This window comes from Terrapene carolina, unplaced genomic scaffold (assembly GCF_002925995.2).
Source record: "Terrapene carolina triunguis isolate 2854851 unplaced genomic scaffold, T_m_triunguis-2.0 Scaffold21, whole genome shotgun sequence".
Lineage (NCBI taxonomy): Eukaryota > Metazoa > Chordata > Testudines > Emydidae > Terrapene > Terrapene triunguis.
Genome location: NW_020664372.1, coordinates 40,370,973 through 40,384,355, shown reverse-complemented (window position 1 = coordinate 40,384,355; position 13,383 = coordinate 40,370,973). Strand labels below are relative to the sequence as shown.

The 13,383-nt window shown below is 42.4% G+C and overlaps 1 long non-coding RNA gene across 2 annotated transcripts in view; it reads left to right on the top strand.

Moving 5' to 3' along the window:
• The window catches only part of LOC112109696, a 36,958-nt gene extending 23,782 nt beyond the window's left edge, over nt 1–13,176 (top strand). For both annotated transcript variants that reach the window (XR_002908336.1, XR_002908338.1), the window contains exons 3-4: nt 3,813–3,890; nt 13,093–13,176. This is a non-coding gene — a long non-coding RNA (uncharacterized LOC112109696). The remainder of the gene's footprint in view (nt 1–3,812; nt 3,891–13,092) is intronic.
• Nucleotides 13,177–13,383: the final 207 nt, after the last annotated feature.

The following is a 13,383-nucleotide window of genomic DNA, read 5'->3' as shown; positions in this document are numbered from 1 at the left end:
TATTAACTTTTTCACAGTTGTGGGAAATTATTGGGGGGGGTGTCAGACAATTATTTAATGAAAATAGGTGTTGAGATTCAAAAAGATAAATCTTTATAACTGTTAAAACACAAACTGTCAACATCACATGTCAAACCATACAAAGTAAGGACATGTCTACACTATGGGAGCTACTCTTGTAACACTGTAGTGTAGATGTTGTCTATGTTAATGTGGGTAATCCACTTCCCTGAGCAGCAGTAGCTCCGAGGACACAAGAACTTTTTTTTTTTCTGTGAATTTTTCACACTCATCCCCTGAAGCGATGTACCCAGGTTGACCTAAAATTTAAAAGTAGACCAAGGCTAAATATCCTTAAATCAAACTGATAATTACTCAAGAAGCATTTTTCTTTCTTTGCCATCTGTCAGGTTGGATTATTAGAGACAGAAATATTTTTTATCAGTTTGTGTGTGTACAGTGAAAAATTGGTCCAACAGATCTTACCTCACTCACCTTGTCTCTTTAATATCCTGGGCCCAACAGGGCTACAACTCCCCTGCATTCAGTGAAACTAGGGTGATCAGACAGCAAATGTGAAAAATTGGGACGGGGGGTAATAGGATCCTATATAAGAAAAAGACCCAAAAATCGGGACTGTCCCTATAAAATCGGGACATCTGGTCACCCTAAGTGAAACTGTCATTTATCGGATACAAATCAAATCGTGCCAAGCCTAGTCATGTTTTTATTCATATAACATCATAAGGGGAGCAGATGCTCTGCCTTCCACTTATAGAAGTGGAAGTGTAGCATTACAGGGGAGGGGTGGATGGGACTGGGCTGCATTGGATGCAAGGGGGCAGCCTGTGGGGTGAGGGAGAAGCAGTTTGGGGAGGAAAGGAAGGAGGGGAAACAGACGCAGCAGCCAGGGGCAGGAAGCAGATCTTCCCCCCTTCTAGCCTCTGGGCTGTGGAGCTCCTGCTTTTCCCTGCCCGCCTGAGCTGCACTTAAACTCAGCTCCGCCTAGTGAAGGGCTGGGAACAATTCAGCGCCCTCAGCCTGGACTGGCGTGAGGTACCTGAGTGCGGGGCGCAGGGCCAGGGACGGGCTGGGCCCTCCACGCAGCGATGCCCCCACTCTGGGGTGCTCCGTGCACGGCTGCCGGGCGGTGGCGGGGCCGGCGCCGCGGCCGGGCTGAGGACCTAGAGCGCAGCCCGCGGGGGCCGCCTGGTGCGGGAGGGACGCTCGTTCCGGGCTGGGGCGGGGCCGGGCTTCTTGCTCAGTGGGGGCGGAGCGCGCCTGCTTGCGGAGTGTCCCGGGCCGCAGCTAGCCGGGCTGGTGCTGCCGGCGGGGCCCGGACGGAGCTGGCGGAGGTAAGGGGATGGCGGGGCTGGGAGCTCGCAGCGCCGGGGGAGCCGCCCGGGGTTTGGGGAGGCGGCGTCTCTGCCGAGCCCCGGGTGCGGGTGAACCAGAGCCGGGCTGGCCCCAGCCTTGCTCACTAACTCTGCCCCGCCGCTCCTCTCCCTTGAACACCCTCCTTCCTCACCCCCCCAAGAGAAGCCCCCAGTGCCTGGGCTCCCGGGAAGCAGCGGGAGCCCTTAGAGCAGTTGTGGAGCGCGGGCAGGGGGGCTGCCCTGAGACCTTGCAGCATCTGCAGCAGAGCTTCTCCTGCTGCAGCCTCTGCAGGGACTGTTGTGATCTAGTTGAAAGCAGGCTGGCTGAGAAACGCCTCTGGATGCCAGAAGTTAGCATAGGTGCTGGCACTAGGGGTGACCTGCACCCCCTGGCTTGAAGTGGTTCCCATCGTATATAGATAGGGTGGGTTTACAGGTTTGGCTCAATGGCTCTCAGCACCCCCACTATACAAATTGTTCCAGCACCTCTGGAAGCCAGTGGATTTCTACCTTTTTTCATTTGCAGAGCCCTAACAAATTTCAGATAGTGGTACGGACCTATTTGGAAATCATAGACATAGTCTGCAGACTCTCAGGGGTCCTTGGACCACAGGTTGAAAACCACTGCCGTAAGCTACAGCCCTGTGGGTTGTTACATATCTCCTGGGTGTGAAGCTCCAGGGTATCTATCTGCTTATCCTTGTGTGCAGGGGTTAATTAATTTACTACATGCTTACATCACCTTGCCTGTCAAATTAGTGGCAAGTGAAATTATGTAGGATAGGGTGCATCACCAACAGAAGAATGCATTAACTGATTTGATTAGGGACTGGCCCTTATAAATAATTTCACAAAAATAGATGCCATTTCTTGAGCTTTTTTGAACTTCTCATCTGTACAAGGCAATATGGAGGTGGGGTGACAGGAATTAGTGTCTCTGTGACTGTTTTATTTTGGAATAGATGCCATTAAATCAGTTGAAATTTAGCTTCTTTCTGAAACCAGGCTTTTTCGTTTTCATATTTCAGTATTTGATGTTAGTTTCTAGACCAATTTCTTACCGTTGTCCCCAAATGCTATTTACCAATCAAACTGGATTTCTCTAATGGTAAAGAATATCATGTAAAAAGATGTTTAGGGAAATAGTGGATATGTGCAAACAGATACTAACACTGTCAAGTTTTCAAAGTTGTGTATTTTGTCACCTTGTGAATTGCTACTTTGATTTACAGAGAGCAGCTCTGCTTCTGCTCTGACTTCAGTGTAGTATGTCTCAATTGTTAATAGGAACTGCCGCATTTCTTGTCGGGAACCACAAATTTGGATACAGTGCTTGCTCTCGTAAACAGTAGAATACTAGGTTTTGAGTCTGGAAACTCAGTGTCTAGTACAGCTGTGGGGAAAAACTGATTTTTTTGGTTCACAGACAGTTCCAAAAAAAACAGAAATTCAGCTTGACTAAAACCAATTGGAATTTTTTTGTGAATTGAAAAAGGAATGGAATGTTAAATGGAATATTCCATTTTGTTTTGGGGGCATTTTTAACCTTTGGCTTTTTAAAATAAAAGCAAAGGAAATGAAGGGTTAGATTAATAAAACTGGTGATGTCAGGTCTTCCTTTGTACTAATAGCCTAGTGGTTAAGGCACTCACCTGGGATGTGAGAAACCCAGACATGAATTCCTGCTAAGGAGCAGAGTCTGGAGCTGGGGTCTTCCCCCTCTTAAGTGAGTGCCCTAACCTTGGGCAACAGAGACATCCTCACTCTTTCTGTGAATCTAGCCCACCCAGTTTTTTCAAATTTGCAACTAGCTTTGGTGACCTGAAACTATATTTTTCAGTGAATAAACTATTCAGTCAAAAATTTCAAGTGTCTGGGTTAAATTTGGTTGTATTTTAGTTGAATTTATTATTTGTTTTGGATTTGATTTGTATGTTTGCATGACTAGGATGTCTTTGCTTATTATTTGTTGGTGTTACTGATTATAAAGCATTAGATTCCTTGCGAGTCGGTGATTTTTATTTTAGGTTTGCATTATCTACTTACAAATAATATATGACTGTGCTCAAACACAGGTAGGAAATCATGTTTAGAAAGTAAAATTGTAGCAGTACTGCACTCTTTCCATGTAATGTTGGTAAGTATTTGTAAGAGGAAATGGGACAAATTTTGGAATTAACCTTTGAAATCCCCTAAAAATCACTAGAAACCATATATTTGAAATGACTAATAAGGAGACTTAATTTTGGTTAACTGACAGTGACCCAGGATCTGAAGTTGTCCTTAATACTTTACTACTTTCTTCGCTATGTTGTCCAGTGTATGCAAATAAGTCCAGAATGCTGAATCTGTAACAAGATATATTGTAATGATACTTATTTGAAAAAAGAAGTCATTCTAACTAACATATACATAATTTATGCTGTCACTTTGAAGTTGACTATATAATGACTGATGCAAGGAGTGGTGGAAGCAAGGGAGTTCCTGCTACAAGAGACAACCACCCCCAAAAAAGTGAGTAACTCCAGTTTGACTTTGACTCTGCCTCTACTCATAGCTGTCTCAGAAAAGTCAGCAGTGTGAAACTGAAATGACTTTTAACAATCACACTGAATACTGTCAATGAAATCTATCAGTTGTGTTAATTTTCCACTTCTGCTTGGCAAAGCACTGAGCATAGTCCGTGCAAACTCAGGAGACAACAATGTATTGGTTTACATTTGTAAGGTTATTTTTAACCATAAGAGCTAGAAATTCAGTATTTTAAATGAATACTGCAATTTTCCAGAAAAGTATAGCATAGGCCCTTATACTCACTAGAGATAGCATCACACTAGCCCCTAGCAAGTGGATTTTGTCAATCTCCAGTATCAAGTATTGTTTAGAGTGAGGTATTGGTGGGGTAAGAGATTGTCAGGTTTCCATATGCAGTTCTGCCAGTGCACATCAAATTTGACAAGCAACTCTGTTATTCCAGTCTTGGGTCTGTCTTGGGCAGCATTATCATTTGTTTTAAAAATGGCTTGTGGTGATGAGATATTATCTAGAAGCCAGACTGAGCCCATAAAATTAGTGTCATTTCCAGCCATGGCCATCTATGGGAATCTATCCCACATGTGTAGGATTTCCTCAGGGACTTTAGCAAAAATCTGAGTCTCTTTCCCCCCATCCTCCTTCATTACTTGGCTTTTACACATTTGGCCCCATTTCTATATTAGTCTCAGAAGAGAGTGTTTCTAAAGCAAGTTAAGACTGGTGAGTGATGATGTGCTTACCTCTCGTATCAATTGCAAAATCAAAACATTTAAAAGCAGGGAAGTTAACAGGATTCTCCAAATCTCAAGTGGCCAGCATAATAAAACCACCATTTACCAGAGAAAATAAAGTTAATTTAATCCTTAATTCAGACCTATGGATATTTTAAAATGTATCTTTATCTAAATGTTTTTCTCTTAAGAGATATTGGTAAGTGGGAAATACTGCTCTGCTGTATAATTTTTGGGGTAAATTATTTGTAATGGCTGTTCCTTGAGAAGAATACAAGTAGTTTAATAGGTTAGGGATACATAAATTCTGCCCACTTGATGCCAAAATGAGGTACTGCATGGCTTAGTTTGGCAATGCACAGGAGGTTATTGATGGCTTTGCATAGATGGGGTTCCCAACTGTGGCTATTGATGGGACACACATTCCTATTCTACGCCAACCACATCGCGCCAAAATCTTTGGATATGTCTGCATTGCAATTGGGAGGTGTGATTGCAGGATGTGTAGACATACCTAAGCTAGCTTTGCTCTAGCTCAGTGGTTCTGAAACTTTTGTACTGGTGACCTCTTTCACATAGCAAGCCTCTGAGTGTGACCCCCCCCTTATAAATTAAAAACACTTGTTTATATATTTAACACCATTATAAATGCTGGCGGCAAAGCGGGGTTTGGGGTGGAGGCTGACAGCTTGCGACCCCCCCATGTAATAACCTCATGACCCCCTGAGGGGTTCTGACCCCCAGTTTGAGAACCCCTGATCTAGCTAGATCAAAAGTGGCTCAAATAACAATAGTAGTGAAGCCGTGGCAGCATAACCTGGGAACATCATAAAGTTTGAGCCACTTTAGACCTAGCTAGATCAAAGTTAGTTCGGGTATGTTTACACATGCTGCAATCACACCTCCCAGTTGCAGTATAGAAAGACTTTATCAGCGGGAAGGGGTATCTCTCCATCGTGCTGCGAGGCCTGATTGATCACCATGGAAGATTCACCTGTAGTACCAGAACTTTAGCCGAGACTAGTGCTGTATTGGTTTACCTGGGGAAAGCTTCCAATAATTTTAAAAAGGAATCGATCACAAACAATTTTTTCCCCCTTCTGAGTAATTGGCAGGGATCCTATAACCTTGTTTGGTAAGGTATATCAAGGACCTCATGCCTTTGTGACCTTGAAAGAGTATTTCTTTTTCCTGGTGTGGGATTAACTTGAGCACAAACAAGACAAGACTGTCAATATTCATGAATATCTTCCCTCATAGTGAGCCACCATCCTAGAGTGGACAACTGTTGGAGGGTCTTTTCAGTTCCCTGATGTCTTCCCATGGGGGAATCCTGAACCAAACGGATGAGCTCTCTTCTTAGAGCTGTAGGCACCACCCACATCTTTGGTGTACATTCCAATCCCATCAATTATTTCAAAATTTCCTTCAAAGGATTTGTAAGGTGAATTCTCAGGCAGAGCATTATTCCCAATCCAGCCTGCACCTACAACTCCTTGGGTCATTAACCCAGACATTTATTAAATAGTCTGACTGAAAACCTGATCCAGCCATGTCAAGGTTCAGGATGTTATTCCAAATTTAAGAGAATTTCTTGAATTCTCTTAGATTTGGAATAACATCCTGAACCCTTTCCTTTTAGGAGGCCACAGGTGCTTGATTAAGGATGTCTTTTACTATAATTGATTACACACTGACAGATCTTTTCCTGCTGCTCCTTACTTAGCCAGCCAGTCTGGTTTCTGTTTTTGGATGGCACATGGATCAGTTTTACTGTGAGCCTTAGCCTTTTTAATCAAAAGGGGCTTTTGTAAACAAAAGGCTAACTCAACCATATTAGATACTAAAATGGGGTATTTTATCATGGAGCCATCAGTAGAGGTAAAACCACTTCTAAGCCAAAAGAGTAAAAAGTCTGTTAAGGAGTTGTACACCCAAACAGTGTCTGAATACAGTATAACTGCATAATCTTCCAGCTATGCATATCTCTTTGGGACATGGCTCATGTAATTCTGGAATCACAAAGGGTTCTTTCCCCAAATCCTTTACCACTGTTTGACAAATCAACTTGTTAGTCAAATCTAAAATTAACCTTTGCTTCATCAGAAAATCTGCTCCCAACAGGCTTTGTGGTTTTGGTAATTTTGCCAGAGCAAACACATGAGTCCTGCATAAAACTCCTATGCGGGCTATCAGTGGGTGTGATAGGCTGTTTCATAAAGGTTTCAAGAAACATGACTCCTCTTCCTGCCAATGGTGACATGACTGGGTGAGGGTCATATAATACAGATATATTTGCATCTATATCAACAATGAACATTACCTTGTGACCCCTTATGAGAGCTGATACAGTTAGTCTCCCTGCTCTGTCTGTATATAAGGAGGATATTATATGACATGATGGAATCTGGTGGTGTGGTTGTGAATGTGTGAATACTCTCCCCCTCACCTTACTTAGTTTCTGGAGTCACAGGCCTGGTTAACTGATCCAGAAAACCAGGTATCCCATTCCATTAGAGAGGAGGAAGCTACTGGGTTTCTGATTACTCTTCCTCATTAGGATCCAGTTGCTTGTGTAACCACTTCAATTCCTTCACTTGAGCTACAAAGGCCACATTCATATGGCGAATATCTGCTACTGTTTCATCTCATTGATTCAGTGAATCAGATTGGGCAGGGGCCCACAGGCTCCACTGATCTTCCCCCCCCAAAATGACTTAGGAGTTTTTGACTCTTGATTTAGTGAAGGATTAGGGTTTTAACAGGCCATAGGACTGATTAGGTTCATAAGAGAGTTTCTGTGCTCTAAGCTTCTGGTTTTTAAACCTTGGCAGGAGCCTATGTTGGAGCTGACTGGCAGCTTTTTTTTTTGTCTGAGATTGAGAAGTCTCAAACCTCCACTGCATTGGTCAAGGCTTGGTTGCTGGAGCATGGCTGGGTGCTTCAACCCATTCACCTCCTGCTGCAGCTACAGGAAGCTTTCTGTTTTTACCCCTCATTGGCTGCACAGTCTCTTCAATGCCTATCTCAGCAGCTTTGGCCATCAGCTCACACATTTGGGTCAGCGTTGATTCCTTGTTCACATGGAAACCTTCTTTCTTTTTAATAGGCAAAACATTATTAATTAACAAATCCACTTATTCAGGACAACCAACATCCCCTTGCGTGTTAGTGCTATCCCAGGCTACAGCTATCTTTTCATGATAGGCATGAGGAGACCTCTTTCTTTTAATATTTGCGAACTGTGCAATCACAGCCTGTACTGGATATAAAATCTCTTCCAATTTATCCAGCATTTCAGCAAAATCCTTAGCTCCTGACTGAAAATGTGGTGGGAGAGCATATCATAAAGAAGGCTCCCCGTCATTTGTAAAACCTTGAATCAATACCTATTATCCGATTGAAACATTTGACTATTACTCACAGTTCTCGTAGTGTTCAGGGCAATTAGAACACCCTTTTTAAACAGATCAACATTTTTAGCTACCAAATCCAATGTTTTAACATCCACTACTGCCACAGGACAATGTCCATCATTTGATCCCTCTGGATCTTCCCTTTCCGCTTTTGAGGTATTACTGTTTAATACCCTATCTGGGGAAGATAGGCTGGGGGTTTGAAAATGAGACACTTGCGCTGTACCAGATTCTACATACAAAGGGTTACAAAATCCACTCCCATTCCAACTATCTAGTAGTGCTCTTGCTGTTTCACAAATAGTACTAGATTGCAGGTTGCTTTGTTTAGCAGTGTTAAAAAAAAATCTCATAATTTGAAGGGAAGGAGCATTTGGTGTTGCTAACACTTAGCCCACAGGATCAAGGACAAGGTAATCTGCTCTAAAATCTGGAATAGAAACCCCCGTTGCTCCAGCAACAAAATCACAGGTTTTATCACAATCCAAACTGTCTTCACTTGAGCTGCTCTCTGCGTCAGAATCTATTTGATTTCTCAGACTTTGAGTTGTGGACCTGGTCAACACTCTACTTTATTTTTGTCCCAGTTCCTCCTCTGGCTTATCTCCCTGGGAAATCAGAGTGTCAGGTTTAATCTCTGACAGATCTTCCCTAAAAACTGAGTATCTTCCTTCATTTCCAAAAATATCCAATCATCTTCTAAAACAGGAGTGCCTATACTAAAAATCTGTCTCCCTTCATGTAAAACAGCACGAAGCTCAGCCAACTACCTCTGTGTAAGGAATCTCTAACTCTTGGGCACGATCCTATTCAAATTCATTAGATGCTCCAACATTGAGGTCCTCTGCCTGGTTTGTAATATTTTTAATCTCCCTTATAACTAACTCGTGTTGCTCTACTTTTTGCCTAAACTGTCTCTCTAAAGAAGTCCACAGTAACAACAAACAGTCATTGCTGCTTTCTTTAAATCTTTGCTATTAACTTTCTGCTATTATTAGCCTTTGTTTAAACAAAGTACACACAAACCCAAAGGGATCTTGCCAGTCTGCTAAGTTTACCATGGTGTCCATACCTCCCCCATGACCAGCAATAGAAGACTTAACAAAAGTCATTTAAATTATTTGTTTACTCTTCTTGTAGAATTTCTTGTGCCACTAGATCCTGAAGAGGCATTCCCCATTCAGTACATTTTACTAGAGTAAAAACTGGTTTCTTTAATGTTATGTACTCTTGGCACATTAAAGTTCATATGTCAGCAACCTGACTCAGTTTCCCCAATATCCTTATTTGAATCTTTGGATTCTCTTTGGCCTGGAATCAATGCAGGTAGAGGGAAGGTGCACAATCACTGGATGTTTCCCAGTGATTCTTTAGATTATTTTAAGAATCAAAGGGTAGGTGATCAATCCCCACCCAGTATCCTATTTAGGGTCTTCAGTTACCCTGGACTGGAATCAAATTTTTTTTCTGATGAAGGGAAAAAGTGCTTCAACTTCCTAAGCATCCGTTTGTGCGCCTTAATGATGGTAACCTATCATCTTTCAAATACCCCTCTTAGAGTCCTCAGTCTTTTTTTCTAGACTGGAATCAATACAGGTGTGGGTAGAGAGGCACGATCATTTCCTACACACCCCTTCAGTTCTGGGAAATGTAAGCGGAAGGAAGAAACATGGTCAACTTTTTAAACACCTCTTTGGCAGCCGAATAAGATGCCCTTGTGGAGGTCTTTGACCTGTTTGTGGGTTGGATTTTTAAATAAGTGATAAATTACCTTATATGGGGTCTTTGGCTTCTCTGTGAGCCAGAATTAAGAAGGGGGTAGGAAACGCGGTCAACCCTGTCCCCCTGTTTGGCACCAGAATCAAAGGCTAGTGTGCTGTCACCAGCCTTAGTTTTCCTCTGAGACTTCCATCTCTCTGGCCAGTCCCTACAGCCTATTTAAATTTGTGGGGGATGCAAGACCCAAGCTTAACTGCTTGTTGGTATCTGGCTGTTCTTGGGTGGTCTCGGATCTATGTCCTTGAGCCAGTACGGGGTTTCTATAACTTTTAATACCACCAAAAATCAAATCATATATTTCAAAATCAGTTCTTTTGTATAACACTAAAAATATTTTAACTGCAGTTGCTAACAAGAGACAAAAACAATTCCACAGTCTATTTCAAAACAGTCTTGCAACTGTGTTACAAAACTTAAGGATTCTAAGTGAAGTGAGAAGCAAGAACTGCTCTTTAAAGTCTTCCTGACTTTCCCACTTCCCAATGAACCCCAAAATCACTCAGTCATAAACTTCACAGTCCTAGGTTTTGGCACTAATTGTAATCTTAGATTTATATGTTCCCAATTAATATTTTAAAAATAAGGAATAAAACCAAACTGAATTTTTTAAGGTTCGAGCCTCCAGGATGATTAGAGATAATTTAATGTAATTTTACTGGAGGAATGTGAATGAAGCCATGAGTGATCAAATTAAAAACTTTGCTTAACCGACTTATATATAAAATAAACAGGCATTGCAATATAACCATACGTGCATTGATACTCCCATTTTAAGATGAACTGATGCATTTAGGGGTAATCGCTTCCTAAATGAGAACAGGTATAAGCTTTTCTCTAATGGTATCTTGATGGTGGATGGGTGCACCTAATCTGGAATCAGCGTATTTCTCTTTTTATAATAAAATATAACACCCCCCCCCTTAATTAATTAGCATTAAATCCACCTTTTACCATATCTGTATTTCCGCTACCATAATTAAATATTTTCTACGTTCTCACTGGCTTTTCAACACTAAATGTCATCCTAATTAACATCTCACAAATGCCATAGAAATAACTATCAATATAGATAGCATTTTCCAAAATATTAACATTTTATTTAAAACACTTGTAAAAGCCAGCTAGGTCTAAAACTTGTTTACATGTTTGGCTATGTCCTAACTTATCTTCAGCTTGCCTCCGAATTGTCTCACTTCACTTTACTCCTATTTTCCCAGGCCTTGCTTGACTATTGTCAAGCCTACTTTTAAGAAATAGATTTTTGGGCCTACTTACATTTCTATATAAACATAAACAAGCATCATCTCTATTGGCTACATGGAAGAGAAACCGATTGTCTACAGATTATCTGCTCCTGAAAACTCCAGTTCAAAGACCTCCAAACTATAGAAAGGAGGGACTGAACTTTTCATGCGGGTGCTAGTTCTCAGCTAAGGCTGTTTTGAACTTGTGACCACAAGAGAGACTCCTCTGTGGGGGGGGGGTGTGTGCCAGAGCTCATATTGAAGACAGTTGGGGTGATTTCTGGTAAGCTTATTAGCATATGTGCAGATTCTTGTATTGTTTTTAATATGTTTTCTCTGTAGTGCTTATGCCCTAAGAATAAACATGCCTGCTTAGAAAGTGCTGTGTGGTAACTTGTAACTGTGGCATTGCACTATTAACAGTTTCTAAAGAGAAAGCAAGCACACCTGTTTAGGCATACTGTCTTTTGTTGGAAATAACTCCGTGAAGCCAGGGAACTCTTCTTCAGCCTGGAAATCCGTGGTCGGGAAGGAGAGGGATGCAGGTCTCCACCCAATAAAGGCAACAGGGAGCTAGAACCCTGAGAGTGGGGGCCCTTGCTCAACCGCTAAGGGTATGTCTACACTGCAGTTAAAACCCCGCTGGCTTGCCTGTGCCAGCTGACTCGGGCTAAGGGGCTATTTAATTGCAGTGTAGACGTTCAGACTTGGGCTGAAGCCTGAGGCCAATGTTTACACCACAATATGCTCCTGTGATAAACTCAAATATTAATAAAGTTATTGTTGCTATTGAGCCACCTAATAGAACAGGGATTGGCAACCTTTGGCACGCGGCTCGCCACGGTAAGCACCCTGGTGGGCCGGGCCAGTTTGTTTACCTGCCGCGTCCACAGGTTCGGTTGATTGCGGCTCCCACTGGCCGCGGTTCGCTGCTCCAGGCCAATGGGGGCGGCGGGAAGCGGCGCCAGCACATCCCTTGGCCCGCGCCGCTTCCTGCAGCCCCCATTGGCCTGGGACGGCGAACGCAGCCAGTGGGAGCCGCGATTGGCTGAACCTGCGGACACGGCAGGTAAACAGCCCGGTCCGCCAGGGTGCTTACACTGGCGAGCCATGTGCCAAAGGTTACCGAGCCCTGTAATAGAACAAGGTTTAGACGGAAGACCTTTAGTGCAATCAGATTAGGTACCTGAAGAAACATTGAGTTATTGGCATATCTAGATCTTGCTGTTTTTGTGGAATGCTATTTCTAGTACTTTTTGTGTTGCGCTCTTATAATTACAGCAGAATATAATCTTGTTTAGTTATATACATTGGGTCATTTAATTGAATTTAAGATCTCTAAGCACTGTGAGCTGTTGCAGGAGTGTGGGAGCTGCAGGAACTAGGGGTTTCCTTCCTCCTTCCTGGATCTTCTAAACCTTCTAAGCTTCTCTTCTTGATCCCAGCAGCATCTGCAGCACTTTGAACTTCAAGAAAGTTATTTTCCCTCTATCTGTTAGTCACAAACAGAATTAGCTGTTTTCACTGTAAAAATACATTTCTGCAGTGTTTCATTGTTCACTGTATCAGAAATGCTGCTTATCCTACTATGACCTGATCTATCCGTCATATTTCAGCAAGTCTGGCATTTAAATTAACAACTCGTTGAAGTGAATGGAGGAAACTGATACTTCCTAAGTAGTAACGTTGCTGGCTGATTGCAAACAAAACTGCATCAGTTCACATTTAAGGTATCTTTGTACCTGGAAAACACTTTTTTTTTTTTTTTTTTTTTTTTAAATGGAAAGCTTACCTTCTGTGGAAAGTGCTGGTGTACCTAATTTTCCAAGAGTTTATGGATCCACTGATTTTCAGACCCCCGCTCCCCCCGAGTATCTTGCTCTATAGTACTGAAGATATTTCCTTGCTGATTTACTTAGGATGACCTGGAAATTTGCCTTTGGAAATTTGTTATGCTCTTGTTTGCATGATGCATTTGACACTTTTGTAAGATTTATGTTTCTCTTTTCAGGTAAACCTAAATTTCAAGGATGGTGACCACCCCCTTGGCATATGTCAGGAAAAATACATAGAAGACAGCTAAATAAAGACTAAGGTATGAATGCTTTCTCAAGCAACAAATCCAAAAGGAGGACACATTTGGAAGTTGTTAAATTCTGTAATAGAGCCCTCAAGTTCTCTTGAATTAATCCTAGAATCAGGGCCGGCTCTACTGTTTTTGCCGCCCCAAGCAGCGTGCCGAATTGCCACGCGGACGGCGGGGGCAGTCAGTGTGCCATTAGGGCGGCACGTGCGTTTCCGC